Genomic DNA, 20,123 nt, shown 5'->3' on the forward strand with positions numbered 1-20,123 from the left:
CAAAAGGACATATAAAAATTAGTCCTTTTTTTTTTGTTTGTTTAATCTGATGAGATTGAACAAAAAAAAAAAAAAGGTTTTCTAGTTTCAGTCAACATACAGCAATTCAAAAGGTATTCGTTCATATACTTTTTTATATGTTGGGTACATTCAGTCAGCACATTCAAAATGAAGCAGTCCTTTCTCTGTCTGCAAATATTGTAGCAGTAAGCACCTGAATAAAAAAATCCCTTACATATAATACTTATATTTTTCTGCTATGTTCTATTTTATGCCTCATTATTTAAACTTTTAAGCATGATTTTCATGCATTCTTTTGTCTTCTTTTTTTTTTTTTTTTTTAAGCTATTAGGAGAGAAAAGCTTTATAACTGTAGAGATAAATGTAACCAGCAGACTCTTCTTGGAACAGACTTCTTACAAGAATCAAAAGTGTAGTAAAAAGAAGTAAAGTTGTTGATCAGAAATAAAAGAACAACCATGAGAGACATATGGGACTATATAACTATACAACACAAGTCTGTTTCACTACCTGTCTCTCCCATTCATACCAGAAAATAAAAAGCCCAATTAGAATTAAAAAGTCGTATATTTATTGTCAGTGAGAAAAATATGACAAAACAGATATTCTCCTGTAAGCCAGAAAATAATTTTTTTCATTCTTGATCACAAGCATTCTCTCTTCAAGTAACTTGTCTGATAAGGGTTAATTTCCTAACAGCATTTACATTTATGTGTTTCTAGTCAGATTTAGTAGTGCTTATGCAGTACCACCAGCTGAATCTACTTGCTCAAAAATATGAAGAAATCATTAATAATCAAACCCTTAATGCACATTAGGCATTGCATTTACTGTTTGTTTCCTGGGCTGATTTACAATGAAACCATAGGAATCATTACTAACATATAAAAACACAGACACTTGCCCTTACTGCCAGATATTATCTGCTTAAATATGCACCAAGATTCCTTCTGAATCTAGTTATTTTATGCAGGTCAGACAGTCTCAAAAATACTATTTTCTCTGTAAGAGGTAACACACAGCACCACTTCACTCTAATAGTTTTAGTGGGCTGCAGGTCAGATGGCTGTGGAGCACGTAGTAAATTATGTCTAGGCTTACAGTGTAAGAATTTTTGTTTTGTATTGACTGCAATACCTGTTAAAGCCACACAGGATAACACTGCAAAAAAAATAAAAATAAAAATAAAGCAATAAAAAGGTATCAGAACAGCTTTAGACCTCTTTGAATACTGAGTAAAAAACAAAACAAAACAAAAAGTTTATTTTAAAAAATAATCTAAATTAATTACTCCAGCAGAAATACATTAACAATAATGTAGTGGAGGACTTGTTAGTATTAGGACAGAGGTTGGACTAGGTGATCTTGGAGGTCTCTTCCAACCTAGATGATTCTGTGATTCTGTGATTCTGTAATTAAAATAAAAATAAAAATAAAAATTGCTTAGCCTGTATGGGTGATAATTCATTTAAAGACCATAGAATCATAGAATAATAGAATCATAGAATGGCTTGGGTTGGAAGGGACCGTAAAGATCATCCAACTCAGCTTGGTGTCATCTGCAAACTTGCTGAGAGTGCACTCAGTCCCACTGTCTATGCCATTGATGAAGATATTGAAAAGCACCGGTCCCAAGAAAGATCCATGAGTGACACCGCTCATCACTGGCCTCCACCTGGACACAGAACCATTGATCACGACCCTCTGGGTGCTGCCATTGAGCCAATTCCTCATCAACCAGACAGTCCACTCTTTAAATCAATATCATTCCAATTTGGACATTAGGGTGTCATGTGGGACTGTGTCAAAAGCCTTGCAGAAGTCCAAGTAGATGACATTGATTGGTTTTCCCTTGTCAACTGATGCAGTCACTCCATCATAGAAGGCCACCAGATTGGTCAGGCATGATTTGCCTTTGTTGAAGCCATGCTGGCTGTCCCAGATCATCTCCTTGTCTTGCACTAACATTACCTCCAGGAAGATTTGTTCCATGATCTTCCCAGGCAGGAAGTGAGGCTCACCGGTCCGTAGTTCCCTGGGTCTTCCTTTCTACCCTTTTTGAAAATGGGAGTGATGTTTCCCTTTTAACAGTCACGGGGAGGGGAGGGGGGGAGGGGGGCTTTTTGTTTCAAACCTGCTCAAACCAGTCATTCAGAACAAGTGGTGTATTCACAAGCCTTGTAATATGACTGAGACTGAAACCAAGGCCTTAACACTCAAAAGCTACCTCAACATTTTTCTTCTAGTATTTCTGGGACTGCTCAAGAAGCTGTCTATCTATCTGACTTGTCCATTTCTCAAAGGTGGGCTAAGTTCTACATAAATCAGGAGAAAATAAAATGTGAGGAAAGGCTTCCTATGGAGGATTCCTCTTGAGAAGGTTTAAAACATCATACTAGTTGATCCAAGCTACCATCAATTTTTAAAAAGCAGTATCTCAGGACAAATATCTAGTCTTATGCTTGCTTCTTCAAAAAGAAAGTGATCTTGGTGCATCTTGTTGCAAGCCCAGTCCTGGGGCTTTAGCCTTTCTTCTTACCTGCTATGCTATTTTGAACCTGAAAAGGTCCTGGAGAAAAAAAAAAAAAAAAAGTAAAAAAAAAAGTTATATCATTCTCCAAAGGAAGAAAAGGTGAATAGGAAATGCAGAGTTAAATATAAGCCACCCTCTAAGAGCACTGAGGGAATCCAGTGGAGGCAAAGGGGAGGCAGACATCAGGAGAAGGTTGGATATAATTAGATGTGACAGGGAGAAAGTCAAATATATTTGACCAGACCTTACAGAGAAAGCATCACTGACATATGGCCTAGATTAACGTTAACTGGGACTAAGAGAGTAAGATAAGAATTTCCAGGACTTGCAGTCAAAGATCACAACACTTTTTAAAGGAAAATTCTCCTTAAAACTTCTGTCATTGAATATATATACATATATATATATTAAAAAAAAAAAAAAAAGAGTATGATGCTGAAATACTGATTATTGAAATAATTATGGGGAATGTTCAAGGTTGGTGCTGGTAACAGAGGAACTGTTGACCTTTTGTTGTATGACTTAAGTCTACATTGGATATTTCTTTCCATACATCTCCAATGAAACATACGTAAGGTTTAATTTCTGTTATGAATACTTAACAATGTACCAGAGTATTATGATGATTGTATAAAAAATTATCTCAAAAATATTTTATTGTCCATATTTAAAGGAGTTACATATATACCTTAATCGGGCTTGTAGCTGTTAACAAAAGTACACAAAATATAACCTGGATATCCATGTTCTTAAGAGATGCCCAGGTATAATCATGATTAGAGCTAGATAGTTATGTAAATAGCAAACATGGTTGCACGTAAATAATTATCCTCTTCCAGAACAGAAATATTGAGAGATCATTTATAGTTAAGATGTGGAGTATGAGATACTAGAAAAAAAATTACCATGTAAAACTTAATTTTCAGTAGAATTATCTGAGAATTAAACTAGTATAACAGTCACTCAAATTCCAGATCCTATTTTTTTCTATATCTCTTTTGTCCATGAATTAAACAATTTCACAACAGAGGGTCCTCTTACTTTCAAAAAACCTACTGATACAGTATGAACTCCTGATGTGTTATTAGTGTTCTTCATCTGCATATTTACTTAATATCATAACTTGTTTCATCCAGGTATTATAATAAAATTTTATTACTACACCAGTCATGGAATTCAGGCAATCACCTGCAGCTATGCCAGGAAGTAACTTTTGAAAGCATTCAATGTTATATTTTCTGTCCTTCATTTTCAAATTCCTTTCTTCAGTTTTATCTTCAGCCAGCCTACAATTGGCTTCAGAACTTCTACTCACCTTCTTGCATGCTTATATCCAATGTGTATCTTCTAGCTGCCTTCTTTTTCCTGGTGTTTTGCTTTGTTCTGTTTTTCTTTTTCTTCTATTTATTGATCCAGTTCTCATCTTTTTGTTTCTTTTACATTTCTTAACAATTTCTGTACAGTGTCACTTTAGTCAGTCTTTCAACATTTCAAAGTTATCTTCTTTTTGTTTCAGGATATATATGGATTAACATTTCTTATTTTTAAGTTTCTTCTGTATGGGTATTTTGCCTTCTTTTTCTCTAGGTAATTATTCTTTCCTAAAAGTGCTTCATCCATCCAATATTCCCATTTACAAACAAATAAAGTTGAAAAATCCAAAAATCCATCTAAATTCTTGTTTTTCCAAATCACTGTCTAGGGAAAAAAAAAAAAAAAAAAAGAGAGAGAGAGAATAATAAAAATAAAAAAAAGTTTTCTTTCTTCTCTGTGGCTAGATATCCAGTTTTGTCCAGATGGATGAACGTCATTCCAAATCTGTACCAGTATAAAACCAGGTATCTAGAAGTATCTGTGATGGAAGAAGAGAACAAATGTAATATCCCATATGACTTTATTCATTTTGTGATAGGCTGCTCTAAGTCTGGTCTGGTCATCAGTCTCTCTATTTTGTAAGCAAATAATAAGGTTCTGATCCCAAGTAAGACCAGACCACTAATCAGACCAGATCGTACAACTAATTCACTTGGAACAAAATTAAAGTCTCTCCCATTCTCCACAGTTCTTGTCCTACCTGTAGGATAAGAAAGAGAAGATTTATCTCCAGTATTTATCTCCTGATTCATTTACCCCATATTCCAGCAGTCAAAACTGCTACATAATTTTCCAATTAGTATACTTTGTTGAAATTTGGGGGATAAAGTATTTTTTCTTTACATATATAAATCTACTGTAAAGTCTACTAGACACTCTGTTGACATATATACCATCTCATTCCTAGGCATTTTCATTTCCCATGTGAAACTCAAGAAACTAGAACTTTTTCAACCTTTTCTTCTGCTTCACTCTCACACTTTCTACCAAACATGGATCCTTTACACTATCTTTAGACTTGACTGCAATACAACTCAATGTAAAAGTAGCCGATGAGCTATAAGTTATTTGTTTTAACAGTAACAGAAACAACACTATATTCTACATCCAACTTGGGTTCTTTTTTTTTAAAGTCTACGAACTAACAATACATGACCTAAAGTCATGATAATACACCTCGTATATTTACCACTAAGGTTAAATATTAAATTTAAAACATTGTTCTCATTGACATCACTTTTAAGAATTAGAAAACACAAAACAGGCAATTCCAAGTGCCTTATATGACTTCCAATTTTACATTTCAACAATCATCATAGTATTACTAAGTTTAGATTTATCTGTTCCAGGAAAGGCCTAAAAGATTATGATGCAGGATCTGTTTACTGACTGAAATAATAAAATTACTGGATTACTAGGTAGGAATCAGTATCCTTGCATGAAGAAAAACACTCTCTTCTTCTGATTCCAAGTCTGCTCAACTCTGTTCTAGACTGGAAATACATTAAGGCATGGCTACTTCCCATGGCTAGGCAGTATAATTAGTTACTAGGCAGTTCTAATATCTACCTCAATATTTTCATTCCAATATTTTCATTCAGTTGTTGAGCCCTAAGAGTCTCTATGCCAGTTATTTATGTGAGTGTGAGACAAAAGCAAAATCTCCAAAGAAAAGGATAAGACTCATAACTAGCTATTCAGGTCTACCTCTAGTGCAGGTAAGGATCTTCCTCTTTTCAAACTCATATTTAAAAAAGAAAAAAAAAAGTTAAGCACATAATTGTTTTACATTTAAATATTCATGCTACATATGGTCTTGTATCACCAATATGATCTTTTATTATAACAATTATTTGTGTTCTTGCTCAATGTTATGCAAAACTAGATTTCAGGTCTTTATCTAAAATCTCGGTTGAATAAAACAGGTAACCTGCAGAGAGTTTTAACCATCCAGCTCTTGTATAGGCTTTCAATGTCCAATGATTTCTGTGGTATCAGGATTTAAATATATTTAGGGATCTGTATCTTAGTCTCACAGTATCACCACTGTTTGCCAATTATAGAATGCTGCCCAAAATGACAGGGGAGACACAAGAATTACTAGGCACACACATGATATTTCTTTGATAAAAGCTTTTTTTTTTCCTTCTAGATTGATACAAGAAATCACTAGATTTCCATGGGAAACCAGTCCTTTTGCAACAGTCTCTGGAGAAAACAAAATCTCTATTGACAAGTAACATTTGCTCTTTTCCATAGGAAATACACTTCAACATGATTCTGATTACATCTTTGTCAGTACACTTACAGCTGTTGACAAACATACTGACTGTATGGTTCATTGTCTTAGCAAACACACTGGAAAATGAGCCAACAGTTTCTAGAACAACAACAAAATATACATATACATATATATATATATATGTATGACTAGGGTGGGACAAGTTCTCAAGTCCATAGTAATCCATATGCATGCAAAATGGTACAGATGAAAAGATGAAAAGTTTGTTCTGTATTCTCACTCTCAGCAAAAAACAAATGCAAAAGGTTTTTTTGAAATACACAGTGTGTTCAAGATAAAGATTCTAAAAGAAAGCACCACGTTGTCAGAGTGATTAAGAATGGTTTCATCAGAGCCTCCCAGAGTCCAAGCTCTATGACAGCCACAGATCCATTATAATTTGAATTTCACTGTTGTTTCCTGAGAAAAAGGAGATGATCAATTTCAACCTGCAATTTTCTTCAAGTACCTGGAGATTTCCTCTATACCTCTCAAAAACAAGCAAGAATAAAAGTAGGGGGGATGCTAAGGAAACTTTTTCTTAAAACTTTATTATTGGAAGGTTTCATCAGGAGCAGTGACTTTTACTCTCACCATTTCCATTCATTCTGGTCTCAAATTCATATTTGTTATCCTTCAGTTATTCTGTTTTAGTCAAGTTTTACACTTACCTACTATCCTGCCCCTGGGCAACCATTTCAAGGCTCACAACACTTTAAGCTTTGACTGGTTGTACAGTCTTGGGTAGGGTCAAAGTCCATATTTGCACTTCTGACCCCTCCAAGGTGAAAGGTCTCCAACTCATTTTCTTTAATTCATTTTATATTAAGACTGCGTCTCAGCATGTCTCTTGAAGCTAGTCAGACCTACACACCACACTGATTGCTGCTATGTAGTAAAAAGCACATTTCCTTTATATCTGGCTATCTTGTGGCCAGAAAAGTGACGATCTTACCCTAAACATTATACCATGTCAAAGTGACTAGCAGGCCATTTTTGACCGTTCAGCACCAGAAGTCTCTTTTTGAAGAGTTCTGTCTCAAAGAGACAGGAAAGGAGAGAGTCTGGATACCATGCCCTTAAAAAACAGACAACAGATATCAGAGAAGCTCATTTTTGTCAGAAGGCAGGAATCAGATTCTGAAACTGGTGAGAGCATCCCAATGGACTAGTTCAGAGACATAAAGTATTTTCTTGGTATAAGTACACCGTGAAAACTTCTATTGTTAAATTATTATTGTTTTATTGTATATTTAAGTTTATTCAAATGTAAAATTACTTTTTCCACTTCTCTATAAAATTGACTCAAAAAATAGTAGAAGAAACAATTTTATTTTTTTTTCTGTGCTGGTACCTTGGGTTAACTCAGCCACTAGCCAAGAAACCAGGCTATTTTTTGACTTATCTTCTTTACTGTGAGCTGGAAGATAAGACTACAGATGGTACAAAACAATCAAGAGGAGCAGATAAAATGGCAAAAGAACCATTCTTACAGGACCAGAGCATGAGTAATCTTTGGTTGCATCTTAGCTCTATGTCTGTAATGATCCTTCAGAATCCATCATAAACCTGTTCCAAGAATTAAGCAAAATTTGGTATAGGTTGGCTTTTTAGAGAGGATGGTTTTTCATCTTTGCAACATATTTACAGCACTGGATCTACAAGTAAAATCTTTAGAAAGATATTTGAATGTTCATATGTGATAGCCAAAATATCACACCACCTCAAAGACTGACGCTTTGACCCACACAATAGAAAAATCAGCACTTATTTTTCAGGATTACAGCTTGACTAATTTGTTTTCACCATTGATTTTAATATATATGACATCAAGAGATTTAATTCCCCCATGACAAGACAATCATTTTGAAATTATATTGAAAAATTTTAATATAAAACTAAATAGATTGTGGAAACTTCTCTGATCGTGATGAAAATAAAACAGATTAAGTAAATAAAGAGAAATTTAAAATGGAAAAATAGGGATATGATGACAAATAAAGATATTATTTTAAGCATATGATAAAATTTACTGAAATAAATAATACTATTGTGATAGTAGGATTGGATTAGTATACACCTATCTACTTCTAAAATTCAAATAATTCTCTTTCTTTAGTTTTATAATTCATAATTATTACTTTTTCATTGTAACTGTGCTTTACCATCTTACTTGGAATTAAATCAACAGAACACTTGATTCACAGATTCAGAACTCTAACAATGGCATTACTGTAGAGTTTAATTATTTTAATTCAGACTAGTTCACTCAGTATGCATCTATATAATCTCAGATCACCAATGAATAAAGACCTGATTTTATTCTATTAGCTTATAAATGAATCAAGTAAAAAAATATATATTTTCACATTCAAAGTGAATGACAGAGTAAATTACCAAGCACCATCACCATTTTTTTTTTCATCAAGCTTCACTTATAGCTGTTCTTGGATTTTATTCAGGTACAGAATTTGCATTTAGATTGCTCTCCTGGAGGAAAAACAAACAAACAAACAAACAAAAAGATGAAAAGAAACAACAGAAAACAACTTCTGTAATCCTGTGAGTTCTTTTAACCTTGATGCAACAATAATCACTATGATTGCATGTGACTGAAAACATTTTAACACATCAAGCTGCATTTCAGTATTCCCCTTTTAACTAATCCAAAGTTTTTACCTAGGAATATTATTTTACCCTTTTGTTATTCAAACTGAAAAAAAAATGACAATGGACAAGATATTTTATATTATGAAAAGCTAGATAATATTTCCTCCTATGTTAAATATATAATTATAAACAAATAAATTTATGGATTCAATGATAAGAGCAACATGTGACACTTACCTATCTTGAACATTTAAAGAATACTGGTTAACCAGAAGGTCTTACAATTACTGAAATGAAAACTGTTCAGGAGGAAGATACTACAAATCCATCGGAAATTTATATTGGCAATAAATGGCAGACTTACCATGCTTTAGTTTAATTCTTCAAATTTAGATATATTGTCAGCAATGTTAATAATGTCACCATATGATATTATAAATACAGTATACAATTTCTTCTAATCTCTGTAAACTCCCTATAACAACCTGTCATCCCATTTTTAGCAATAAAGAAAATCTGATTAAAGCTTGTTTTTTGGTTCATTAACTCAACATGAAATGTCCATCAATTAACTCTTCCCGTTACTTTTGAAAATATAAAAAAATCTCCTATTAAAAAGTTCTTCAGCCACCATGAAAATATCCAGCAGATTGCACTATACTTTTCTATGAATTCAAGGAATATGAGACACCTATACACAAGAAAACATTCAATTAAAAAAAAAAAAAATAATTAATTAATTTTAATTAATTTGGAGATAGAATCTCTATTACTGCATGCAGTCTCTTGAGGGAGTGTTCATCCCATTTAGAGAGATAAGGGATTGATAATCTGTTAACAGACTGACCTAGGACTTCATACTAATGTAAATAAGCACAAATAAAATTCTACGATGCAATTAAATGAACTGTTGTTACAAGCCAAATGTAAAATGTGGCACTATGCATATCTGTGTACAGAAAGAGAAAAATGAGGCCTCCTCCAGAAATGTTGGCCATTAAAACTAACAAAGGGATTAATGCTATGAGGGAACATATATTCTTTAGAAGAACTGAGTCAGCACAGTCTTGCGTACTGCCTTAAAACTCGATTCAAAATCCATTGAAGTCAACAGTAAAACTTTGCCCTGAAATCTGTTTGATCTGGATTAACTCCAAAGGCTCCACCTAATCGCTGGGGCCCGCATGCGCCAGTGGCCTCCAGTTGCCCCGACCAGCCTATAGCCCTCCTCCTCTGCAACAACTTCCCCTGCTCCTGTCCTGGGGTTTGGCTGCTGTGTGGAAGGCCAGCTCTCATATGGGACATCCGAACCACCCTTGAATGCACTGCAGTAGGAGATGAGCTAAGCTGTCGGCAGGAGCTGTGGGTAAGGCATCATTTTTCTGGAGCACAGTGGCACTACACTAGGTGTAAGAGGGTGATCCAGTCTAGGATCATCCCCAAAATCCTGGAGATGACTGAAGAACAGCTGATGTGTATCAGGTAGACTCAAGGCTGGTCAGGACAGCTGGAGCCTACTGGCAACCCTGGGTCTTGGTGGCTATAACCTGTCAATACTAAGAACAGCATTTGAGGTGCATGCACCCTTCTTTTATATCCAGTGATTCAAAACAACGTGCTAAACAGTACGTTTAGTAGTCATTTACAATTGTTTGATTTAACTAGCATAAGCTTGCTATCCAAGTTAATGTTCTGACCATACCAACAGGAAACATTTTTTTCTAATTTTGTTAGGTGTAGAACAAAAGTCCAACAACCAAGAAGCTACCAGCCACCATGTCATTGATTTCAGGTTAAAAATATAACATTTGGTAACAGCTGTTCATTGTTTATTACTGCTTCTTTTCACTGTCATCAGAATGTTCCTTCATCATTGCATCCTGAGCACCAAAATGAAGAGAAAAGGTCTGTTGTACCTACCCAAAGGAATATTACAACAGAGGCTGAGTTAAATTTGACGATAAGTAAAATAGATCTTTTCAGATTGGGATAAAACTAGTTTGAACAGATGCCATGTGTTGCATTTGGCACAAGAGCATCCACAATACAGCTTGCTGAAAGTACTTCTCACACTCTCAACAGGAGAACATTTATCAGAAGTAGCAGTCACAGATTCTGAAAGTTATAAAGCTGTCAAGAAAATGCTAATTTAATCAAGTGCGGGTTTCTATAGGGTAGAAATTCACCATGATCTCAGTGTGAGTGCTTCAGCAGTAGACAGAACTAGCTGTATATTATACTGCACCTGAGATTCATCCTTCAAATAAAGCAACACTTAAGTACTGAATAAACAGAGCCATGGAGATCAATAAAGTGCATACGATAGCTGATGGGTGACAGTGACAAGGCTGCCCAATATTCTGAAATCTGATCTGCATTATATAGATTTAAAAAATGAACCTTAACAGGTGCCAAGGGCTTGCCTTCCACAGACATAATTCATAAGTAATTTTACTCAATTTTAGTTTAATCAGTAGTTTTTAAGTTCCAAAGCTGCAGTTCAGCTGTACTGGGGATTATATGCACCCTGGATACAAAATAATCTCAAGTACTGTAAGAATGGCTAAATATGGCCTGTATGAGTAAGGGCTAGTACAAACTAGGCCCTCTTGGCTGCTCACACAATCCTGCTCAAGGGAACCAGCTCAGGAGCCAAGGTATCCCTGTAGATCACACTTGCATGCACACATCTACCAGAAAAAAAATCTGTTGAGATACCCAAATAGCTGAAAAATTTTTTTATCACTGGTGATATGCAATGTGCTTCTACCTGCCTAGGGCTAAATGACACTAAATATCTGCTGTAGGTGTCCTTAAAACCTACTCCCTAGGCAGACACAGTGTTTGTGTCCAAAAACATCTCCACACAAAGAGTCCTCTCTCAAAATCTCTTCACAGCTCAGTACAGTTAACACATTATTTAAAAAATAAATAAATAAATTGATAACTAAAAATATCTTTTGAAACACGGGAATTAAATACTGAATCAGTTCATGAGTCCCTGAAAACAAGCATCCTGCCTTTAACACAGTCAACACAAAAGCTTCAGAAGGAAGCGTAAAATGTGCACAGACGGAGGAAACGCAATGAGCTTTCATTTCCACTACCTCTCACACTAACCTCTAAAAATTAGCTAGAGGAATAACTTGAGGTTTATTGTATATTAGCAAAACTATTATCATTTATACATATACTTTTTTGGATTTATCACTTGCAGTTGAAAATTAAGATGTACATTTCCCCAATCTTAATCATCAAAAACTATTATTTATATTTTGCTAAATAGTGTTCAACATAAACATCATATAAATGCAGTCAACAAGTTGTATAAGCATAATATGTATGCTTAGCAGCAGTTCACACCACTATCATTAAAGCCTCAAGCTTCCTAAGATAAACTGAAGAAACATGTACCAGACCATATATATGTATGCATTCATATAAAGAAAACAATTTATTGTTCCAAACTTCTAACGTAACAAAATTGTTAGATTAATTTAGATGTAGGAAATAACACGTCAGTGAGATATACCCTAACATTGAACAAACTGATTGTGAATATAGAATCTGTTTAGAGGCTGTTTATTTTTATTTAATTTTATGTTTTCTAATATAGAAATGAGGTATGAAATTACAGGACAGCAGTTGAAGATTGAAAGGTTCCTTGGAAATACCTTAAGTGAGACTGTATTTCCCAATGAACTAGTAACAGCATTAGGAATTAGGTGAATAAATATGAGCTGACTTAAACTACATTTTTAGTGTTTCTTAATGCAAAGCATGATCCAATGTTTACTTTAGTTAACAACATTCATTTCATTTTACACCAGCAGATTTCCAAAGGGATATAAAGCACATTCATTTTCATTAGCATGATTTAATAACATTAATGTATGTATACTTAAAATCCAGTCTAATACTACAAAGGAAGTGATGCTGAGAAACACTGAAATTACTTTTTTTTTTCTTTTTTTTCCCCCACATCTAATGTACTGTTTGTAATTTGCAGTGTTTCAATGGACAGTGGCAGGTACTGTAGCACCTTGACATTCTACTTCTGTTGTAAAATCAAATACCTAATGTTGCTGTGTATTTGACTGATCATACAAACACCGTATAACCAGATACATTCACGTGAAGCTCTTAAGAGAGTCAACGGTTTTATGAAACAGCTGTTGCCAACCATTTGCCCTTCTATGGATCTGGGATAATTTTATGCATCTGCAACACAAATTTGTGCACCTGTATACACAAATATATACACTGTGCTGACACCTTGTAAACTCTGATATTCATAATTTTTTACTATTTTATTTTTTATAACTTGCTTGCTAATTTTCTACTACTTCTTCAGTTCAGAATATTACTAAAAATGAAGACAGTGCTGATGCACTGCAGCAAAAACTTTCAACCCATGACCTGAAGTTTCTTTTTATGACTTCCTACCTCCTATTCATTCTGTCCCTTAATCAAATCTACAACTGCCATCTCCAATTTATGATTAAATATTCCAATTAGACAAACTTTAAAAAGTGCCCCCAAAAGAGCATGTAATTCCTTCAGCTGCTGTTTTATTACATTTTCTAACTTGCGTCTCACTCTTAGCTATTAATAAAATAGTTCATCATTTAATTAACTGGATTGATTGGCTGAAGACCTTGCTTAATAAGCAGTCAGTGTTCTAGGTGAGCTGACACTAGATCACTTTCCTAACATAAGCTTCAGCTAGTTCCTATGAACCTGGACACTACCGCACTCCGTCTCACTACAGAATCGCAAAATGCCAGCCCAAGCACTGCAGCTGGAATGCTGTTCATGCTTAAGAAACAGAGACAGCTCTGAACAAATTGTATTCTGGAAATTATATGCAGGAAATTGTCATCAGACACAGTACTACTAATTAGCCTGGCTGAACAAGAGTACTGTGATACTATTTCTACAGTAATATGTTTTGCCTTCTTAAATACATGCTATTGACATTGGTTTTGCTTTGCTTTTATTTGGATGTTCAGGTACATTTTTAATGAAGTGGAAGGCTGTGCTTAATGACTTAGGTTTAAATATTGGTTCAGAGAAGCACAAGTCTAAGACTTATTGAACATCAAACTTAAACTTATGAAGTTCAGCTTTTTTTTTTTTTTTAATAACAGCAAAAATAAAACAGGGATTTACTTTACCCGATAACATTAACAATCAGCAGCAAAGGTACAAACAGATAATTAATACAAAAAGCCATGTCTACAGACTCAGCTAGATAAGGGAAATGAGGAGATCTTTGGGGCCTCAGAGCTTTTTGCCAAAATTCTTCTAATTCTTCTGACAGTGAAATGGACCCAGCTTCCCCTAGAGCAACACCTTTTGTACTTACTCTTTAAATAATTCTAAGTACTATGCAATTATTTCCTCTAGAGACTGTTTTTGAGTCTGCTGTTCTTCTACTTAATATTGTGATGAAAACATTTAGTTTTAACAGAACTTTGTTTCAAGAATACTGAAGCATTGATTTGCATCTCTTACATTTTTTGCCTGATGTTAAAATAATCACCAGTCTAGGAATGCTGTTAAACTCAATGTCCTTCAAATTTTAGCTTCCTGCATCTAGTAGGATAATACTAAAAGTACAGACTTGATGAAAACAAGAAAATAGTACTCATTTAGAAAAAAAAAAAAAAGGAGGAGGTTTGTAAGCATTTGCATCATTTGCATCATTGATGCAAAGATTTTGTAAATAACAGTGCAAAGAACATCAACTCACATTTAATCTGGAAATAGCTTTAAATCAATCTGTTAGAAGAATTTTATGACACCCACCATTTTTTAGTGTGTCACCTTGTAGATTTTTGAATTATTTAATTATTTTATATTTATAGGCTAGTGAAATCCCAAATATTCATGATACATTTTTGTTTTAAATTCTTACATTTGTTGACTCTTTGTATTAAATAGAAAATGTTTTAATGTTTGTGAATGACCATTCTTCATACAATATCATTATTCTAATAGATTACAGCATATGAATTGCCAAGTGCTTAATATGAAACCAGAACAAACTTTCAAACATGTTTTATGAATGTTTGCATTTAATTTCTAGTCCCTGTTCCCAAATATGAAATGACCTCCCCTTTAGCATCTGCAAAGCCATTAGGATAGGAATTCCAACTGACTTCAACTAAACTTAATGAAAATGTCATTTACATTCCTATGAGATCACATATTTTTATGTAGAAGTGGCACATGGGATAAAACTTTCCAGTAATACAGAAGGTAATAGATTTAGAAGGAAATTCCTAAGGGATCTGAAAACTGGAGTTCAGAACTCCTAAGGTCTGAAAAAGACAACACTTCTTAAAAAATGTCTCTCTCATCTTTACAGAAGGAAGCATGGCATCCTTGAGGGAAAGCAGAAGAAATATTGTGATCGGCTGGGTACTGATTAAAAGGGAAAGGACTGGGACAGACCCTTCAAAAATGAAAAAGTTCAATAAAAGAATTAGATGATCCTATTATGCATTAATATTTAGTTGTCCCAGGTGATAACTAAAAATGGAGGCTCGATCAAGACATGTTCCTTCCCCCATGTCTTTCTTCCCAAATGTCAAGGATAAAAAGCTTAAAATAAATAGATCACTTCTTGTCTCTGCACACAAAGTCAGATTTTTAAGAAGTGCTACAGTAAGACTTTTCCTCCAAGAACACAAGGAAGGAAAGTTATCTCCTTCCAACTCTCAGATTTATTTCAGAAGTTCCTGTGTGTGTTTTTTTCATTAATACAACCATACACATTGAATAGAAATTTGGTGTGGCATAGTCTAATTTTCTGTTATTCAACATGATAGCAACATTAAAAAATATATGAAGAACAATTGTCATTTTAAATAAATAAATAAAGCTATGATGAATGAAGTAGTTTAAGCTCCAAAACAGAAAACTCTAGAAACTTTAAAGGCCCAGGGGGTAAAATTCTCCCTAAAAGACAAACATTTTAGCCCACAGTACAGGGAATGCAGTAAGAGGAAAACTATTTAATCAAACATATTTGCATTTCTCTAAGTTTTAGTTAAAGTTCTGTTTCCATTATTCATAGAAATAAGTTCACTGGATTGCATGAAAACTGAAAACTCTGTGTATTACTTGCAATTTCTATGGTCTCTAGGGATTTTCTTTAAAAGAGAATCTTAGAGCCAGGTGATTTGCATGAAATAAATAAATAGTTCTTTCCATTGGGAGAAAAAAACAAAACAAAACAAAACGCAACTGATGGGAATACCAGAGAGATCTTAGCTACTTAAAAATGCATAAAAAATGGTTTTTGAACACAGAGAGGGAGTCTTCAGATTAACTGAAGCAATGATGCCTAATCCTGTCAGATACCAGTGAAGCAACCTGTGACAGCAGTATGCTGCTGGTTATATTGCAATTGACTCTGTCTTGGGGGTGACAGTTTAAACTTTATGGGTGGCCAGAAGAACTAATAATTGAATGTATATGAAAGCGTGGGTTGGAGACCACTGGACTCAGGGTTTTATTTGTTTGTATGCTTGTTTGGTTTTGGCAAAATCAGTAATTTCACTTTGTCCCTCATTCCTGTGCTTTTTTTTTTTTTTTTTTTTTTTTTGGCACTCAGTTTTTATGTCTTCTTTAGGATGAGAAGCTCCTAGCTTCAGCTGTCTGTGGGCTGAGTAGTTCATTTAAGGACACCACTGAAGCTTCCTTCTTCATGAAGAAAGAGAAACAGATGATAAATGACTCCATTCTAAAAGCGGTGTTTAAAAGACGTAAGTTGAATTGCTCTGCACTGCACTCTGAGTAAGGCTAGACAAACTAAACTAGATGTGCTTTTTGATAAAAGACAATTTAAGATGAATCCCATCTTTAGTAACTACTCATTCCATGCATGCTGCCTTTCTGCTTTAATCTCCTTTCCTTAGAGCTCATTCAAAACACTGGTGCTAAAAATCATCTTGCAAGTGTACCTCTACTGACGCATTCATAAGATCCTACAATAGTTCTTTTGGAAAATGCACTCCAAATTATTTTCTCATCTTCATCTTCCACACATATACTACTTAATCTTTAGTCATCTCCTCTGCAAATTCATTCTCCCTTTTATGTATCCCATGACCATTCCCTTGCTTTGCTCTTGATAGAGTGCCTTTCCATGGCTGTCACAAAGCTGTATGCTGCATTCCATTTGCTACACATAAGCAGCTATCCTAAATACACCTAATAAGTAACCTAAGATCAAAACTTTAAATAAAAACTTGATTGAGTGGATGACAAGATGTTACTTGTCTTCCAAATTTGGCTAGAACAAAGATATGTATACCACAATAGAAATAAGCTCTCATGAAGAATTCTTGCACCACATGGATATGCTTTTGGATTATTTTTTCTTCAATCACTGGTGCAGTTGTTGCAGGGTTCAGTAAATCAAAATTCAGCCAATGTTAATCATGTTCGAAAATCATGAGTCTTGTGTAGTTTTGAAACTTACAGTTTTTAAACTCTTAGCTTCTGCAGAAAGGACTGTCCTTCCTCATTGTGTAGTACTGAAAATGCTCACATGAGTCAATTAATCATCATTCATGCCTTCAGAACAAAGTTGTGAGGAAAAATTAAATTAAATCCCCAATCCACTTTCTGAGCCTGGAAACATATCTAAATTATTCTGTGCACTTTTGCACAGAGGTGGTAGGAGGATTATGAAGGATTAAAACTGAAAGCAGGAATCTCTCCTTAGGCAATGGAAAAATTAATCTTCTCCTATGCCAAAAAATTGGGCCTACTGTCTTATCATATGTAGCTGCACAGAAGAAGCTTGGATTTACAGACAATGCAACTTTTTTTTTTTTTTTTTTTTTTTTAAAGGGGAGTAGGGCATGGGAGAACAGCTTTTCCAGCAAACTTCAGAAACTACCTTGGAATTTGTGTATTTCGTAGTACCTGGAGATGGATATATGCTCCTTCTGCTCTGTTCTTTACCATGATCTTCTTTGTTCAATTCCTCTTTTTTAACTTACAGGGTTTCTTTTTTTTCTTTAGTGTGAAAAACAGGTGTGAACCTAATTTTGCTAAAACACTGAAGAAAACACCTGAGGAAGAAGAATCAAGATGCCAAAAATAAGGTTTTACAAAAGTCAAAAGTTATGCTACCTATTAAGATCACTCAAAAACTCTCAAGCAAATAAGTCAATTCATATAAAATATGTTTTTTTGTTTGTTTGTTTTGTTTTTTGTTTGTTTTTGTTTTTTCTTGGTATCCTGCATATACTGAGTCCTCCAATTCATTCCCCCTCTTCACTGTTTTCTGAGACTCCTGCACCTTGCAAATATTATGGGATTACAGAACAAAAGAAAAGAGTACTTGTATAACTCATAACAGAAAACCAAATGAAGTTTCAAAGTCACTTAAGATATCTCATTTCTTAATCTTTTGGGTGGTTTTGTTTGTTCATTTTTAAATCAAGGAACTAGATATTTAAGAAAGAAAAGAGAACATCAGAAGAACACGCTGAGAAAGCAGTGAACCTAACTCCAACAACTCCAACATTATGCCTTTTTAAAAGTACATGAAACAGTTGTTCAAAATGTGAATAAAAAAAAAAAAAAAGAGGAAAGAAAATTGCTCACAAATATTTATACAAGGAACAATTATTAACCAGTAAACATTAATGCAGTTAGATGGAGCCTGTATTTATCCCTTATGTTCCACAAAGATAGTTAGGAAATGCCAAAGTTACATTCACTTATTTGTCACTTGTTTCAAAACTGGAGATGGTAGAAAATACCATTGTGATAAACCATTGTTTCATTAAAGTTTCATTAAGCTCTGTAGAGCTTTAACTTATTGAAATTCATAAGGGAAATAACTTTGTACATCATATCAAAAGCAAGCATAGAAAAGACCTGAAGTTAATTATACAGTGAATTATTTTAATGTTATACTGAATTGATTGCATAGCTTTTAAAAAGACTGCACAAAATGCTTGAGGTATAACAACAGAAAACAGAGAAACAAAAACTATGTCAAGGAAATCAGAGTAAGATGCATTAAGAAAAATAATAATTAAAAAAAAAGCCAAAATAGTGACACCAAAAGCAAGCCAGAGTCTGAAATTTTTGTAGGCTGCCTGCCCAGAATGGGTGTAGGGCAGATTATTATTCAGATGAAGGATGATTTGAATAAACTGTATGTTACAGAAACATAACAGAGTGACTCAAATTTGTTGTCAAAACAGACTTGGGGCTTATATATTATTTCTTAAAGAAAAGCTCTTCAACTGGGGAGGGTTGAAGGGAGCACTGTTCTTGTTTTGGTTTTATTTGTTAGTTTGTTTTAAATCCAGGTGTGCAATTTCAAAGAATGCAAGAACCATTACATACTGAAGGTTACTCTGTCATTCCAAAGTTTCCCCTACTAAAAGAATATATATTTCAGTCATGAAGCGCAAGATAATTTATATGACCAACTCCAAATGAAGGAGGAGTTTATACAATGGTAAATATTTGCTGTTCATTTTTCATTAAAGTCTGATTATCTGTCTCACTCTTATATAATTTTCTTTGTTTTTCAGTGTCTGGGAATTGGCAAGTATTTCATGTGTGTTACTCAAAATAAAAAAAAAATAAAAAAAAGGCTATGGAAACACAGAACACTTCTACAATACTACATCAGAGCATGGACCATGGTAAAGCATGTCACCACTTTATTTTTAAATGGAAATCATGACTGCATTTTTCCTATTAGATATGAAATGTATGCCCTGTGCAAATTTTCTTTATACTTCCTTTACTTTTTTTTTTTCTTCACTACACGTTAAGCTTACAGAAATAAAATAAGCAACTACACAAAAAACATGTGTTAACTAAAAATATTGTGGATATTTCACATTAGAACAGGCAGATTTAAGGAAGTGCCAAAAATATTCTACGTTATTCCTACTCAGTCACATCTTTCTTTGAAACTTTGACAGTTTCTTTTTATTATGATGACAATAAGACTGTGCAATGCTTGATTTATTTAGCTCCTGGATCTTTCTGTCCATTATTGCTAGCAAATACACACTAAGAATTACCACAGAAAAATCCAATATTAGTCAAAACCCAAAACTATTCTGTTCAGTTTGACAAAAGATGAATCCAAACCTGGATATCAGTTTGCTATATGACAGATTTTCCCTGAGTTGTCTCTGTTTAGTCTTTTATTATTTGAAAAGATAATTTTATTCCATCTCAGAGATCAGCTGCTGATCTCCCTTTACTTCACCTTCTACTTTCAGTGCTGGCAGCTGCACTGTTTGAGGC

The 20,123-nt window shown here is 34.1% G+C and overlaps 1 long non-coding RNA gene across 1 annotated transcript in view; it reads right to left on the minus strand.

The window, feature by feature from the left end:
* Positions 1-571: 571 nt before the first annotated feature.
* LOC308191290 overlaps positions 572-20,123 on the minus strand; it is a 37,604-nt gene continuing 18,052 nt past the window's right edge. Inside the window, exons 2-4 of the long non-coding RNA XR_013947868.1 lie at positions 8,607-8,699; positions 3,870-4,406; positions 572-2,590 (exon numbers count right to left, since the gene is read on the minus strand). This is a non-coding gene — a long non-coding RNA (uncharacterized lncRNA). The remainder of the gene's footprint in view (positions 2,591-3,869; positions 4,407-8,606; positions 8,700-20,123) is intronic.

The sequence above is a fragment of the Anser brachyrhynchus genome (assembly GCF_964034855.1).
Source record: "Anser brachyrhynchus genome assembly, chromosome: 2".
In the NCBI taxonomy this organism is placed as follows: Eukaryota; Metazoa; Chordata; class Aves; order Anseriformes; family Anatidae; genus Anser; species Anser brachyrhynchus.